Source organism: Ornithodoros turicata, chromosome 1 (assembly GCF_037126465.1).
Source record: "Ornithodoros turicata isolate Travis chromosome 1, ASM3712646v1, whole genome shotgun sequence".
In the NCBI taxonomy this organism is placed as follows: Eukaryota; Metazoa; Arthropoda; class Arachnida; order Ixodida; family Argasidae; genus Ornithodoros; species Ornithodoros turicata.
The window spans coordinates 141153636-141169820 of record NC_088201.1 but is presented as its reverse complement, the minus strand read 5'-3'; positions in this window follow the sequence as shown (position 1 = coordinate 141169820).

The following is a 16185-nucleotide window of genomic DNA, read 5'->3' as shown; positions in this document are numbered from 1 at the left end:
GAACGTTGAAGTGAAAAAATGTGGCCTTTTCGTCGACCCTGATATACCTTACGTATGCACCACTCCTGACCGCCTTATCGACAACGACGGAATCCTCGAAATAAAATGCCCTGCAACAGCACAGAATTACATGACCATCGCAGAAACCGCTCGCAACCATTCCATCGGCGTAAAAATATCGAAAGACGGCAGCTTATATCTTCCAGAATCACACAAGTACTTCTATCAAATACAAGCTCAGCTAAACATTGCGAAGAGGAGCTACTGCAAACTCGCAGTGTGGTCGCCGACGGACCTGCAAGTTGTAACCATCGAGAGGAACCTTGCGTTCTGGCAAAAAATATTGCCTAACATTAAGAACTTTTATGTAGGATATATGATTCCTGAGCTAGTTGATCCACGAGTCACGAGACACATGGAACTACGGGATAAAGCAGTGGACATAAGCGAACTGGACGAACTTTTTTAATTCTGTGGCAACTTCATCATCCTGGCAAGCTGCATAATGATGTTATTCGCGTGCAGCGAGTGTAGATATCGTGTGTGTATACAGTCAGTCTAGACCTATACGTATTTGGTGTACTGTACTTAAAATACTGTCTTTTAAATACAATTAGCGGTATTTTGGCACTCTACTTGATACGTTTTGTTTTGTGTATTTGTACGCTATTTAAAATGGATTTCATGGTATTTTGTACTCAATAACCTAATTACATATTTTGGATCTCCCTCTCAAACTTTCTGTGTCTCGTCTTTCATTATCTTGCTTGTTCAGTGGAAATTTCCTGAGTCCCTAGGGCTTGACCCGGACATTGGCCCTTCCTGGAAGCCTCCATTTAGAGATCTTGCCCTGTGTGTACTAATCCTTGGCGGGTGAGGGTTCAATTATGTGTGCCCTGACGCCGAATTCTGACCTCGCCGGGCAGGGACCTGCTAGAAGTTTGCTTTGTCTTGGTCACATATACTTAGTGGAGTTATGTGGTACCTCTTTGTCATCTTTTTGGGACTTGTCTTTAAACGAGTTCTATCACACAGCGGCGGCTAGCGTATTACGCGGGGTTTAGGTGATTCATGTCACATAGCAGCGACTTGCCGCATTGACCAGTGACTTTTTGCGTTCAAGGATAAATAGTATCTTAATTGTATTTCAAATACCATTTGAAGTATTTTACTCTATCTTAATTACTTCGATTTTCGTGTACTTATACTCTATCTTAATTACAATCTAACGTTAGTATTTATTGTATTTACTTAAATACATTTTCGAGTACCTTGTACACGTCTGACTCAGTCTGCATGCAATGCAATCTAATGCATGCACAACTTCATACGCTCCTGTTGGTGAGCGCATTGCGGGAGCAATCGGACTGTGCGTGGCTGGCGCTTCCCTTTCATTCTTTTTGCAATAAATATATCCGCCCTCACCCATCCCCCAATCGAAATGTTGTGCAAATCACACCATGGAGGTAGGGTGACGGCAGGAATATCCCCATGACTTGCCTGCGTCTGTTATTTCACGTATCATAATCGCACAATTCAACATAAGTTCACGGCCGAAAATATGATGTGCTGCACCATCGGTGCAAGCACGCGAATAACTGTGGATGAAGCCGTGTGGTTGGTCTCACACAAATCCTGTAGCTAGACCCGGAAAAACTCAACGGACATCCATAACGAGCAAAGCGCAAGCAAGATCAACCGTCGTCTTATATGCCCAGTGTCAACAACTTTAGCTGGATTTTTTTGTACCTCTTGTACTTACGGTCACCCGCATGCATGTTATTTGCGCTCACCTGTGTGTACGTGGTGCAACTAAGCAGAAATGAATAACACTTGTCTATGCAGATGAACAGTCCATTTGATTGGCTTTAATTTTGTCCTCTGACAACTAGTACAGATCGCACCGACACTTAGGAATGACCCAGAGTACATAGAAATGGACTTAGGAACGAAGAGAAGCACATGCACGATAAAATTCCATAAACAGATGGTCTGATTTATGACGAACAGAACCTGCTGTTGTATATAATACAGCCGCACACGGCGTTCGAAAAGTCCTCATGAGTGGAATGCTACACAATAATAATGGTACACAATTCACGCGTCTTTCCGACACACTTGTTCAAAATCAAGGCACGTCTTCTCGTTCTCAAGCCACATTTCACGGCGATCCTTCCCGTAGCGGCCGCTTAGTTACATCCTCGACACCTCATCACCCACGCATCGACTTGTGTTGGTTGCATGACATGTCAGCACATCTTGACCATGCCAGATTCAGGTATGAATACTGAAAAATATATCGCTCCATATTTGGGCTGAAGCATACACTGGGTCGTGAACCACTGTAATAAAACAAGCGCACTCCCGAAAACATCACGCAACTGACACACAGAAAGTACAAGTCGTACCTTCTCTTCAACACCTATTTGTATCGTGCATTACGCCACGATTACGCCAATTTATGTCCTACTGATTGCAGCCGAGGTCGCAGTAACAGGCCATGCGTGAGGAATATCGATGCACGACGCTGACGCCGGATAGAGCAGGCAAAGTCATTCACCATTATAAGACAGACACGCGCCGTTCTGGCCCGTCGCCAAGGCAGGTTGAAACAACAACCTCACGCAGTGCACGTAGCCACGTAGCCGTTTGCCTTCCCTCTCGCTCTCGCACCTCCCATCTCGATGTATCCCCTCTCCCGGAGCGGAAGCCCACTGGGGGCAGCACAATGCAGCCTATGCTAGCAGACGACAAATGTCCACCCATTTGTCCCATTCATCTTGTATAATACGAATGTTAACGTTGCAACTTAGCTTGTACTGTCAGCAGGGGACACAGATGCACGTCCTGACATATTTTTCAGGCGTTTATTTCGTCGCTGAAAGGTCTGAGGAAGTAATTTCTGCTGCTCCCATAGAACTCCATGTATTCGCATTCACAGAAACAAAAAATCGTCTAAATTCGCCTATTTGCTGTATTCAGATAAAAAATATGTCAGGACGTGCAGAATTTGCCCATGTATTACCAGCTCGGCGTACTGCTCCATTACTGCAGTAGTTTTCGAGATGAACTTCCCAAAGCAATGCCCATAGAGAATACATTGGGTTGATTCCGCCTTAAGGATCGGAACCGTTATTTAGCCCCCCCCCCCCCCGCCCCGTTCGGTTCGAGTTCAACTCCGCCGCAGCGCAAAGTATCGCAAATGTACTTTACTTGTTATTGCCGACACGACAGTGGTTCAGAGCAACACTGCGTGTTACAGATCTGCATTCCAGGTGCGATGTTATGGTAGCATACCGTACTCTCTGTGTTCACTTATCGTATACACCCTGGTACATGCTGGACAGGGGCTGACCGTTATTTCAACAGCACAAAATGAAAACGTGATATAGCCACAGTTGCCTCGCGGCGCAAACACGGAATTTTAAAAAAAGAGAAAAAAGAAAACGTGATATTGCTGGACGACTAAAATCGCGCACAAGGAAGCCTACAACCGCAAAAGGGACGACCTGAGAACTAACACAACTTGATGATCGCAATAGCTGTAAGAAGGAAATACCCGACGCACTTCCACTGCTGTTTTGTTTTCTTCGGTTTCGGTTTCGAATTTGCTTGACAGTGCGGCTCAATCCCCTGTGTAAATCTTTACCGATCTCTCACAACGTGTACCGATCTCTTACAACAAACATTACATCTGAGCCGCTTCGCGAACTGGTGAGCGGCTGAATTTATTTCGGCTCAGGTTCAACACGAAAAAATAAATAAATAAATAAAATGGTTCTGTTTAGTTCCGGTTCAGAAAAAAATACGACTTTACAGCATTTTTCGGTTTGGGTTCAGGTTCGGTTCCGATCCGTGGTAATTGATAACGGGCACGTTGTCTGCACACGGGCCTGCTGTAAGTGGTTTTCACCACATGTGTCAAGTCGAGCTCGCTGCTTAAGGCGCAGATATAGTCCAACGTTTTTGGCGTCGCAGTCAGCGACAGCCGAAGTCAGACACGCCAAGCAAAGCGATCCGGGAAATATGCGTTTATAGTCAGACGCGCGTTAGCAGTGGCCTGCGACCGTTGCGCATGCGCAAAGTCGCTGTGACTGCAGCAGCGCGACTGCGACTGCGCTGATCTGACTGCGCGAGCGCGGTCGGCGAAAAATAGAACATGTTCTATTCTGCGCGGACGACGTCCTAGCGCGTTGAATGCCGCCGGCCGCGCTAGCCACTAGACTATAGAGGGTGTGATTTCCCCCGGCGTAGCGCAACTGTGCAGCGCGCGTACGCGCAGCACAGTTACGTCGGACTATATCTGCGCCTTTAAGTATGTAGTTCTCAAGCGCAGAGGCACCCTTCAGAGGCAGCTGCAAGCAGGGAACAGTACCGGCTGTATTTTCGTTTATGAACATTTACGTTTCCGTTATTCGTTTCCGGTACCGGTCACCCAATTTCATTTCCGTTTCGTTTCCGTTACTATTTCCGGTAATGAGATGCTTTTTGGGGAGTTATGAACATCACATTCAACCCTGTAAGCAGTGTGCCGTTTCAATTTGTAACACACCGGATGTGATCACACTTCGTTACTGTTCATACCACACTCCCTGCATGTATGCACTTGCACGAAACGCGAGAGCGTGGCTACACGAGCACTCGGCACATGGCGTCAATGTCTCTCTCTCTTTTCCCCCTGTTGCTCCTGCTTTGAATGTCTTGCAATCCACACTCTGTGTTCCTGTTTATTTGCACAAATGAGCGACATGCTCCGTGGCTCATAGGCTTAGAGGTACCGTACTGGAAAGTATGAATATGAACAGCTATATACATGCGAAAAAGAGCCCTGAGCGCGCATGAAGAGCATGACGTTCAGAAGGACTAGGTCCCCACTATATGCCAGGATCTTCAAAATGTGTGTTGTTGCTACCTATCGAACGTCCAACTTCCCTTACATCTGGGAGATGGTGGAAAGCTCTGCCTGCTAATGCGCATGCGCCTGTTTGTTCAGGAGACGCGCGCAACACCAAGGTGACCGAATAAGGCCGTTAAAAAAACGGCGCGCGGCTCTGGCCGGGGACCTGCTTGGACCCTTGGGCCAGAGGGAGTGTTTCATAACCACATAAATACCTATAAATATCTACACTTTGTCATCTTGGGTGACGCTCGGTGACGCTTCTATCTGAATTAGTCTTTCCAGGAGGAACCATGACTGACGCTCCCGAACGTGCATGATGATCACGTGCTCTCTTTCCCTAACCTTCTCAGTTCTCTGCGTATACTTGTATTAAGATTATTGTGCAGGGTATTGATAAATCTGCAAACACATTAAAGGAAAGCAGCAAGAAGGTGACGATGTCCCGAAGCTGCACTTGTGGGACACTTTCTACGTGTGCGGTGCCTCTTCCCTTTTCATATATAGAGCCATTAGCCAAAAACAACTTTATTTTGGCTTTGGAGAGTGGGGAGGTTCATCGCCACCCACAGGCGATACTCTACCCCATTGCTGGTGGGAATGTGGTGAATAAAATAACGAGCCCCTTCACAATAACGATCGAAGTCCGATGGTGTTCAGAAATATCAGAAGAGCTTTGAGCGGAGAGCGTTGCTGGGCTGGGTTAGGCCAGGGACCAAGCAATTTCGATAGGCAGAAGGGGCGAGAGTCCAGCTGACGAAGAGACTCGCATAGTGTGGTTGGATTCACTGATTCAGAAAGTACGAGTACAGAGTGTTCTCTACGTTCCGTCATTGGAGAGCAACCTACTTTCGGTCAATAAGATAACCCAGCAGGGGTCGGCGTCACTGCGTTTGAATCCCTCCTCCAGAAGCACCTGGTTGGCCTTTATGTTCCAGGCTCTAGCTGCCTGCTTCAGTCTGTACAGCGATTTTTTTTTAAATCTGCAAACCAGATGCTCCTCGCCTGCTGTAACAAACCCTTCATGTTGCTTCATATATTCAGGGTGTCCACGCTAAGTGTGAACATATTTTTTAAAAATATATCAATCACTTTTTCCGAGATGAAATCAATTGCAATATAGCATATGCTGAAGGGCACTCTCTAGGGGGGGCATTAACAGACTCCTAAGGCAATGTCTTAATTCACTTTCAATAATTAACTTTTTAATTATAAAAGCTACCAAGTTGCTTCAATGAGAACATCTGATCTCTTCGGTCACCAGATACCAAAACCGTTTTCAGAACAAAAATCCGTTCGGTAGATCGTCTGCAAAAAATTCGTGAAGGAACGCCATTTTTTCTTTATTTGGTTTATTGCGCATCTTCAAAGAAGCGGCTTTCCTTTACCCCCAGTGTGAGAGAGTGAAAGAGCACAGTGCCGCCTCCTGCGTCGAAGATTAGCTTTAACTTGCGGAAACAAAACAAAAACACAAATCTATCGGGTGACTCTATCGCGACTGCCCTTATCTTGAGCTGTATTTTCTGTTTTCTTTTAATCTTTTTCCAGGACGCAAGAGGCGATAGTGTGCTCTTGCATTCTCGCGTATTGGGGGCGAAGGAAAGACGCGTCTGTAGAGATGCGCAATGAATAAAATAAAGAAAGTAATGGCGTTCCTTCACGAATTGTTTGCGGACGATCTATCGAACGGATTTTTGTTCTGGAAACGGCTTTGGTATCTGGTGACCGAAGAGATCAGATGTTCTCATTGGAGCAACTTCGTAGCTTTTATAATTAAAAAGTTAATTATTGAAAGTTAATTAAGACATTGCCTTAGGAGTCTGTTAATGCCCCCCAAGGGTGTGCCCTTCAGCATATGCTATATTGCGATTGATTTCATCTCGGAAAAAGTGATTGATATATTTTAAAAAAATCTGTTCACACTTAGCGTGGACACCCTGTATATGCTCCTCTATGTCACCGTTCAAGAATGCAGTCTTGACATCGAAATGTTGAACGATTAGCCTTTCCGCTGCCGCTATGGTCAAGAGGACACGCAGTGTAGTCAGTTTCGCTACTGGGGCAAACGTAGCATCATAGTCTTCCCCGTATTCCTGAGAGAAGCCTTGACCGACAAACCTCGCTTTGTACGGGTCCACGTTCCCCTGTTTATCCCGTTTAGTCTTATAGACCCACTTGCAGCCGAATGGATGCTTCCCTGATGGTAACGGCACGAGATCCCAGGTGTTGAGCTGATGCAGCGAGTCCATTTCCTCCTTCGCTGCTGCTAACTCTTTCGCCTTTTCGCAGTCCGGCAATTTCTGCATCTCCCTCCAGTTAGCTGGATCACTCTCGAGTTCAGTCTGCGTAGTGCTGTAGGCAAGGCGTACAGGCGGCATCCCTTTATGGGATCTCGTCGACCTCTTGGGTATATCCACGGCGTGACCTTGGCCGACAGGAACGTGGACAGCGGGCTTCTCCCGTCCCTGATCACCACTGATAACAACTTCGACCGTCTCAACTCCATTAAGCGGTGTGCCAACACTTGGTGGTGCATACGTTGTCGGACACACGTCCACCATAATGTCATTGTAAGGCCGCCCAAACTCGCAGCTTGACAGATCTGCGGTGTGTTCCTCGCACTTGAGGTCGCGTCGGTGTGTAGGTGCTAGCTGTGATCCCGATTCTCGACAGAACCTTTCCATGACAGGACCTTCATCAAAGACGACGCTCCGGGCTGTCTTAACCTTATTTGCGCCGGCTACCAGTATCCTGTATCCCTTCTGCGTATCACTCTAACCTACCAGTGTTCCTTCAGTAGCATGGGCATCCCACTTGTCGCGGTGCTCCTTTGGGACGTGCACGAAAGCCCTACTCGCAAAGATCCTCAAATGACCCAGGTTTGGCTTCCTACCATTTTATAACTCATATGGCGTCCTCTCTACTGCTCTACCTGGGACCCTGTTCTGAAGGTAGCATGCCGTGAGAACAGCGTCACTCCAGTACGTCTTTGGCAAAGCCGCTCCGAAGAGCATACTTCTAGCACTTTCGCAGAGCGTGCGGTTCTTTCTTTCTGCGGCGCCATTCTGTTGCGGACTGTATGGCACTGATGACTGAAGTACGATACCGGTCTTCCGGAGAATTTCCCGTGCCCGTCCCCCAGTGTGTTCCGTACCGTTGTCAGCACGCAGGATCTTTGGATATCCGCCAAATTTGTTAGAAACGTACGCCAGGTACTCCTCCACCTTCGCAGGAACTTCATCCTTAGACCTATTAAGTATACCAAGGTGTACCTAGTGACGTCGTCTGTGAAGGTGTCATGGTGTCATCACAGACATCGGTCCGCCGACGTCCGTATGAACTAAGTCTGGAGGATGTTCTGACCTAGGAGTACTAGGCCGTGGAGTACCTTCGGGACTGCCTGAAGATGGATGGAGCGAACAAGTTTGCCATAGCTCGGCTGACTAATGGGAACTAGCAGTCATGGAAATTCAAGATGAGGATGTTACTGATACATGAGGAAACTTGGACCTATGTTTCTGACGACACGCCAGACAACCCGCCGGAAGCTTGGAGCGCGGGGGAGGCCTAGAGCACCATATCTTTCTCCGTGGACGGCACCCAGATTCTTCATATTTGTAATTGTTCGTCATCGAAGTCTATGTGGAAAGAGCTCCGTAAGGTGCACGAACGTGCCAATTTGAGCAATAAGCTCTACCTTTTGCGAAAGTTGTACCAGTCGAAGATGGAGAGAGACGAAGACATGCAAGCGTATATTAGGCGCGTTTTCGAATTGATTCAACGATTGAGGAGCATTGATCAATAACCGACGGACTTGCAATTTGCCGCACTTCATCTGAGTGGACTTCCAGAGAGCTACTAGACCCTGGTCACGGCCCTGGATGCGCGCTCGGGAAAAGACCTGACGCTGGAATATGTCAAGGGCAAGCTGATGGACGAGTACAAGAGGAAGAAAGAGCTAACAGCTGCCGCAAGCGAGTCTGAATCAGCACTTCGTTCACAAGCCAAGGAAAGAGTGATCCGTTTGCGTGCGGCTGATTCGGGGGAGGGCTTGTACTGTAAAAAGCCTGGCCACTTCAGACGGGATTGCCCAACCAGGAATGCAGAAAGGAAGAGCTCACGCAGAGTTGGCGCCAAACAGCGTGCCAGGAAAGCTGCGTTGAGTCACTCGTCCTGTTCAGAGTGTTCTCTACGTTCCATCATTGGAGAGCAACCTACTTTCGGTCAACAAGATAACTCAGCATGGGAACGTTGTGACCTTTCGAGAGGACCGCGTACTCGCTAGAGGTGAGGCTCACAAAGACCTTTATAAGCTTGTGATAGCCGAATTGATGTTGTAATTGGAGACTGACTGACTGAAGTACGATACCGGTCTGCCAGAGAATTTCCCGTGTCCGTCCGCCAGGGTACTCCGTACCGTTGTCAGCACGCAGGATCTTTGGATATCCGCCAAATTTGTAAGTAACGTACGCCAGGTACTCCTCCACCTTCGCAGGAACTTCATCCTTAGACCTGAGCAAGTATACCAAGGTGTACCTAGTGAAGTCGTCTGTGAAGGTGACGAAATACTTGCTCTTGCTTGGTGTCATCACAGACATTGGTCCGCAGACGTCCGTATGAACTAAGTCTAGGGGATGTTCTGACCTCGACGAAGTATGTTGAGGGAATGATGCACGCTTCATCTTTCCTTTTATGCAGCTGGCACACTGTAGCAGTTCCTTGCACTGCTTCACTACAATTCCATCCGCTAAGCGTTCCTTTTGTAGCCTCTGTACTGCCGCTTGGTTGCGGTGTCCGAGGCGGTGATGCCACACGTGAATGCAGCCATGGTGGCTGTGATGACTCGAGCCTCTCGTAGCGCGAGCTGCTCCCGGATCGGCTATCTCAAGCTTCTAAAGGTCTTTGTGAGCCTCACATCTAGCGAGTACGCGGTCCTCTCTTGTAACGACGCAGTGGTCCTCTCGAAAGGTCACAACGTTCCCCTGCTGAGTTATCTTGTTGACCGAAAGTAGGTTGCTCTCCAATAACGGAACGTAGAGTACGCTCTGTACTCGTACTTTCTGAATCAGTGAATGATTAATTCTGCAGTACAGTATGCCGTCTCCCACACCTTGAGCCAAGACTTGTTGTCTGTTCGCTACAGTGATAACTTCTGACTTCTCCTTGTAGCTCCTCTTAAAAAAAAAAAAAAAACTCCCTGTCGTTGCACATATGGCTCGTCACTCCAGAGTCAATGTACCAGGCCCCTTAGAGACTCCCAGCAAGAAAGGTGGCTTCTGAAGAGGACGAGTGACTCGACGCAGCTTTCCTGGCTGTTTGACGCCAACTTTGCGTGAGCTCTTCCTTTCTGGATTCCTGGCTGGGCAATCCCGTTGAAGTGGCCATAGTTTTTTCAGTAGAAGCACTCCCCCGAATCAGCCGCACTCGAACGGATCACTCTTTCCTTGGCTTGTGAACGAAGTGCTGATTCAGACTCGCTTGTGGCAACTGTTAGCTCTCTCTTCCTCTTGTACTCATCCATCAGCTTGCCCTTGACATATTCCAGCGTGAGGTCTTTTTCCGAGCGAGCATCCAGGGCCGTGACCAGGGTTTCATAGCTGTCTGGAAGTCCACTGAGAAGTAGTGCGGCAACTCGAAAGTCCGTCGGTTCTTGATCAATGCTGCTCAAGCGTTGAACCAATTCCAAAACGCGCCTAATATGCGCTTGCATGTTTTCGTCTCTCTCCATCTTCGGCTTGTACAACTTTCGCAAAAGCTAGAGCTTGTTGCTCCAGTTCGCCCGTTCGTGCACCTTACGGAGCTCTTCCCACATAGACTTCCATGACGAACCATAAACGTTTTCAGATATTGCCCTTGTGCTCCGCACGGGGCCAAGTCACGCCCATCGCGCAATGCGTCGTGGGAAATAGTTTACATTCGTGCTCGTCTGCCTGTTGCTCGAAGGTGCGGGAGGTGAAGGAGAGAAAACTGAAACCGGTTGTGCTCTTCTTCTTCTCTCTGACTCATGAAAACTAAATCCCAAGGTGCAGCGGGGCTTTCGCAACACGGCGCTCTCTGGTGGGCCATCCATGCAATTTCTGAAATCGTCTGTTGCAAATATGTACAATCTGGGTGTCGTCCACGCAGAGAGATATGGTGCTCTGGGCCTTGCGGTCCCCCACGCTCAAAGCTTCCGGCGAGTTGTCTAGCGTTTCGTCAGGAACATAGGTCCAAGTTTCCTCACGTATCAGTAACATCCTCGTCTTGAATTTCCATGACTGATAGTTCCCATCAGTCAGCCGAGCTATGGCAAACTTGTTCGCTCCATCCATCTTCAGGCTGTCCCGAAAGTACTCCACGCTGAGCTCAAAAACTCAGAATAACTCATCATTATCATTCGTGTAGCCATATATCAATGCCATATATCATTTTCGGTAATAGTGATGCATGATATGCATTTGTGTGTCCGATACCGTTACGGCCACGAGAGATACCGCTCTCGTTTTCGTTACCATTACCGATACTGTTCCCCGGCTGAAACTCATATCCATATGAGGTCACATCTATGAATTCAGGGGTTAATCTTTAAGAGGTGGTGCAAACGTTTGAAGACAAAGTTAGCCAGTAGTAAACAATCGTTGCGGGGTATATTTGACTGATCAAAATAAACATCTCGATGAAAGTCCAGTCTTGTCATCATGCTTCGTCTTACGAGTGGGGCGATCCCAGCATGGATGGCTTTTATATCACCAGATCGTGCGCACGATGAATACTGGTAACAAAACGTGCGTCTTATGTACATAAACAGTATGTCGGGTGCGCATATGGGGTCAACGGTATTTAGTCCTGCTACGTTTTGCCACACGTTCTGACGGTTAGCACACATGGCAGGCATTAATTCATCTAACTTTGCTAACTGAACTCATAAATTAGTCAAGTGAAGGTAGCGTTTTTCTGGTAAGTTCGTTTTCGTGAAGGTAGCGTTTCCTTTTCAAATGTCAGTTTTTAATCCGATTTCTACAAAAATGACGTTGGTCTTTGGGCAGTAGGAAAATCACTACCAACCATTCAGCACCGCTGGCAGCTGGCTTTCAACAGCATCTACAAGTACCTCACGCAACTTGGGATGAACCATTGGCCAAAAAGTGCATCGAGCCCCCGTCCACACGTAACGCTACGATAAATTCCTTCTGTGAATCCAATAAGCTTGAAGGGACTATCGCATCCGGAACGTATGTATGATACCGATAGGGTAATGTTCGTCACCGCTTCAGAGTCAATTTGGCTAAATTTATCTTCTGGAAACAGCTTACATATTAAAGGGACCGAAAAGTGATTATAAACCTATCGAAACTTTATGTTCAGCGAAAAGCTTGATCCTTCAAAAGTTCAAATATCAAAGAACTCCGCTGAAATCGCTGTAGTTTTTCTGTAAACGAATTTTCCATAATTGCATGTCCAGGGACTTAGTAGGAAACCGAGCAGTCTGTCAACAATTGCATGACCCCGCGCCATCTGTCGAGGAATGTCTAATTGTCTAATTGTCGAACTGTCTAATCCGGCGAAAACGAAAATGGCAGTGCATTTGTGACCACCTTCTACGTCGAGAATGTCGAGCCTCTTGAACATGAGTGCGCTGGAATTCCACATTCGAGAACTGTCGCTCACACAGAACTGTTGTTCGTGCGTTAGCGTGCTGGAAAGTGTGTTCTTCGCAGCAGAAGATTCCTCGTCCAGAGATTAATAGGAGTCACATTCGTCCTCAGCAGTAGCTCACCGTGCCGTGAACATGGACTGCTTTGTGAAATTTCCATGTATCAGGGAGAAGCACTTGTGTAAGCCGAAACAAGCGCTGTTTTTTCGTTGTGCAGGTGTTCATGTGTGAAATGCAAACGGACGGATACTACGGACGGATACTACGGTTTTTGCTGCCGAGAGGTAGAGAATGCGTGTGAAAAGCAGACAGACACTGTGCCTTGACACCGAAGTATTGCAAGTGTCTTTTACATACATCCGAGAAACCGAAGAGCATGGCAACATGCACTTCAACGCCGTGTGGTCTTTACGCGCTAGTTGAACGGCAAACTGGACGGAAAACCATTATTTCTGCAGGAAAATTCCGTTATACCACCTGTCGGCCATTCACAAGGATATGGGGTGCTCCGAGAAAATACAATAGAAAGTACTCCACTGGATTTCGATCTGCGTCATGCATGCTATTAGGGATGCTTACCCATCAGTGCGCTGACCTGTAGAAATGTTGTCAGCGTATTTTCATTTCTTGTTTGCTGCAAGTTTTTCTCATTGCTTTTTCTTTGCTGTCACAGTATATTATAATTACTAGTTTGTTCCTGGAGGGTTAAGTAACCCGTGGGCATAGATGTATTTGTAGGTTATACTCATGTCTCAATTGTATATGTGAGGAGTAAGTAACATAATTTTCATCAGTGTCATTCAGCTGAACTGTTTTCATAACCTTTTAGTATACTTCTTAGTGACCACGTTTCCAAATGTCAACTAATAATTGAACCAAGATTGGGATTTAACACTTAATTAATTGTTTTGCTAAACGGAGTACTTGTAACTGATTCATTATCACGTCACCAACTAACATTTGTAAAGAAGAACTTGAGGGCTGACTTCAAGTATTATTAACCCTTGATCTGGGTTCAAAGTTAACCATGCACCATTGGTGTGCATAGTACTCCAAAATGGCTAAATAACTGATTGCATAAGTTCTCTGTTGACAGCCCTGCAAATTGAAACTGGCTTCAGTGTACACTACAAATGCATCATAACATTTAATTGAAATATTTTATTTATTTATTTATTTATGACAATACCTCACGTGCCCTCGGGGGGCGTTGTGTGAGGGGGAGGTTACATCAGCAAGATATGATACAGCACAAGCAATTGAACACTTTGCAAAAAAAACAAAAACAAAAAACACTTATGTGAAAACGTTATGAAAACATATGCGATGATAGGGAAATTAGACACCAAAACCGGCAGCTAGCTGGCTGCGAAAAACTGAAAAGTCGGAGTTAGCTACGATAGACTGGGGAAGGTCGTTCCAAGCACTGATGGTTTTGAGGAAGAGAGAAAATTGGAAATGAGATGTATGACATGGAATTCTGCTCTTATATATAAGGAAATATAAGAGCAGAAGCAACATTTTGTTACAACCCAAACTATATCTTTCTTTTTTATTGTCCAGGGATTTAGGAAACAGTGTAGGACTTCCTGCCCTCTGATGTTTTGACGTACTTGATAGAGTTGTAAAACCTGCAACAAAATAAACAAGAGAAGTATAAACAGCTTCGTCTTTCCCTTTTGAATTTAACAAGCTAGTTATATTTTACCATTTGTTCACTTTTGTATTCTCTGTTGGTGAAAAGATTACAGAAACAATAATGCTGCAGATCAAACAATGACCTGTCATCTTGATGAAGATCAGAACATTTCTTCAGGGGTTGTACAAAAACAGCAAATCTCCGTCGACTAAAACTTTATATATGTGGATGTTACCACATCATGTAGTTTCCATCCAAAAGTCGGACTAGGCAAGGTTGTTTGGTAGGCTGTTGGCATGTTGATGTGCTATACCGTTACAGCACATCAATATAGATGAGGGGCAAACACAGTAGACAGCGTGATGGCTGCAAACTCAATGAAGTTTATTCAACAGAACAAGAAACCGAAAGCATGAGTATAGAGAAAGGCAGTGCCCATGCAGTGTATGATGAACCACATTAGTCTCTGAGAAGGTAGGATCGGAAGAGCAATAAAGAGAAATGACAGTTGCGTCCTAGATAGGGGAGCTCTGCAAATTTAGGACCAATATGATGTGGTAACCTTGCATGGCTCGCTGCAGCTCTGACACACATTGAACAATTCCAGTAGTGGGGCTTCAAAGACAATGAACGTTTTCTGTTTCACTGGGCATTCAAGTGTAGAAGATGCATCTCTAGAAAATTAATTAGCATTCCTTAGTCATAAAGTCATAACTACATCTCAACAGGAAGTATTCTTGTACCCTTCAAACAAGCTAGTAGTTCTCATCGGTTTCTTCTCCTGTTTTTGAAGTCATACTAATGTTCTGCACCTGTCCAAAGACTCAAAAAAATGTCACAAAGTCTGCAACACGTAACAAATCTAGTGCTTCCATCTGTGGACTTTGCATACCTGCATTCAGCTATTTCTGTCATGTCAACTTGAGTGCCGGGATCACGCACACACGAAGCAGTCTTGCGCCACTTCAACACTGGAAGGCCCCTAAAATTAAATTTGTTGATGTTGACAATGTTGAGTACGGGACAAGTGGGATAACATAAGTTAAATGGAATACGTCGTCGCTATATTATAATTTATACATGTGTGACGCCTGTACATACCTAATACGTTGTGTTGAACTCGTCACCTCGGTGAAGCAAAAGCACTGGATATTGAGCTTCAGTGTGCCTCGGACGTCTTCGCAATTCGCCTTTTACGGCATCTTCGTAGTCATCGGCAGCAAAATGAGCTCAGCACACACGACACGACTGCTACATCTAATAATCGAGTGTTTCGAACCACATTCGCACTCTCCTGTTGAATGTTGTGGTAGAAAACGCCCGCCGCCGATGGTAACATGATTTTTGCATCCCCGAACACCAAAACTACACCAGGCATATGTAGGTCTCTCGAATAATTGACACAGCAACCACGAACATGTCATTCACCTCTCTTCGCGCGACCAACACGACCACCCACGACGTAAACAATAAATGCGATAACACAGACGCCCTTGCAGATGGCGCGGCGGATCGTAGCTCTAGCGGCGAAGTAGCTGAATGCTTTATTAACGTAAAAGCTATGGAAGTGAGCGTCATTTTTAAAATGGCGTTTAGCTGTAAGATAATGTGCGTCAGCTTTGTTCTCTACAAAATTAACTCTCACGTGGTAAGGGTTGACCAATCCCAGGGAGCCCTGGACCTGAAACCCAAGTTGCTCTTTTTCGCCGTTCGCTGGCAGCACCGTCCATGTTCCGGCAATCTTCAAAATATTTATACGTGAAAAATATTCCGAATTGAGAAGTAATGCTTTCTGTATCTTATCAAACAACGATGTTGTGCACGACAGTGGGCAAAAATATAGGGGTTATTTTTCACTTTTCGGTCCCTTTAAATAAACCAGTTTTAAAGGTTCGCATTCCATCTGCAGCCAACATGATGATGACGTAAGCAAGACACACGAATGGGAGCGCAGCGCAGGCGATTGTCTCCGAGGTCGTCTGCTTCGCGTTCGCGTCGCAATATACTAAGTGAAAA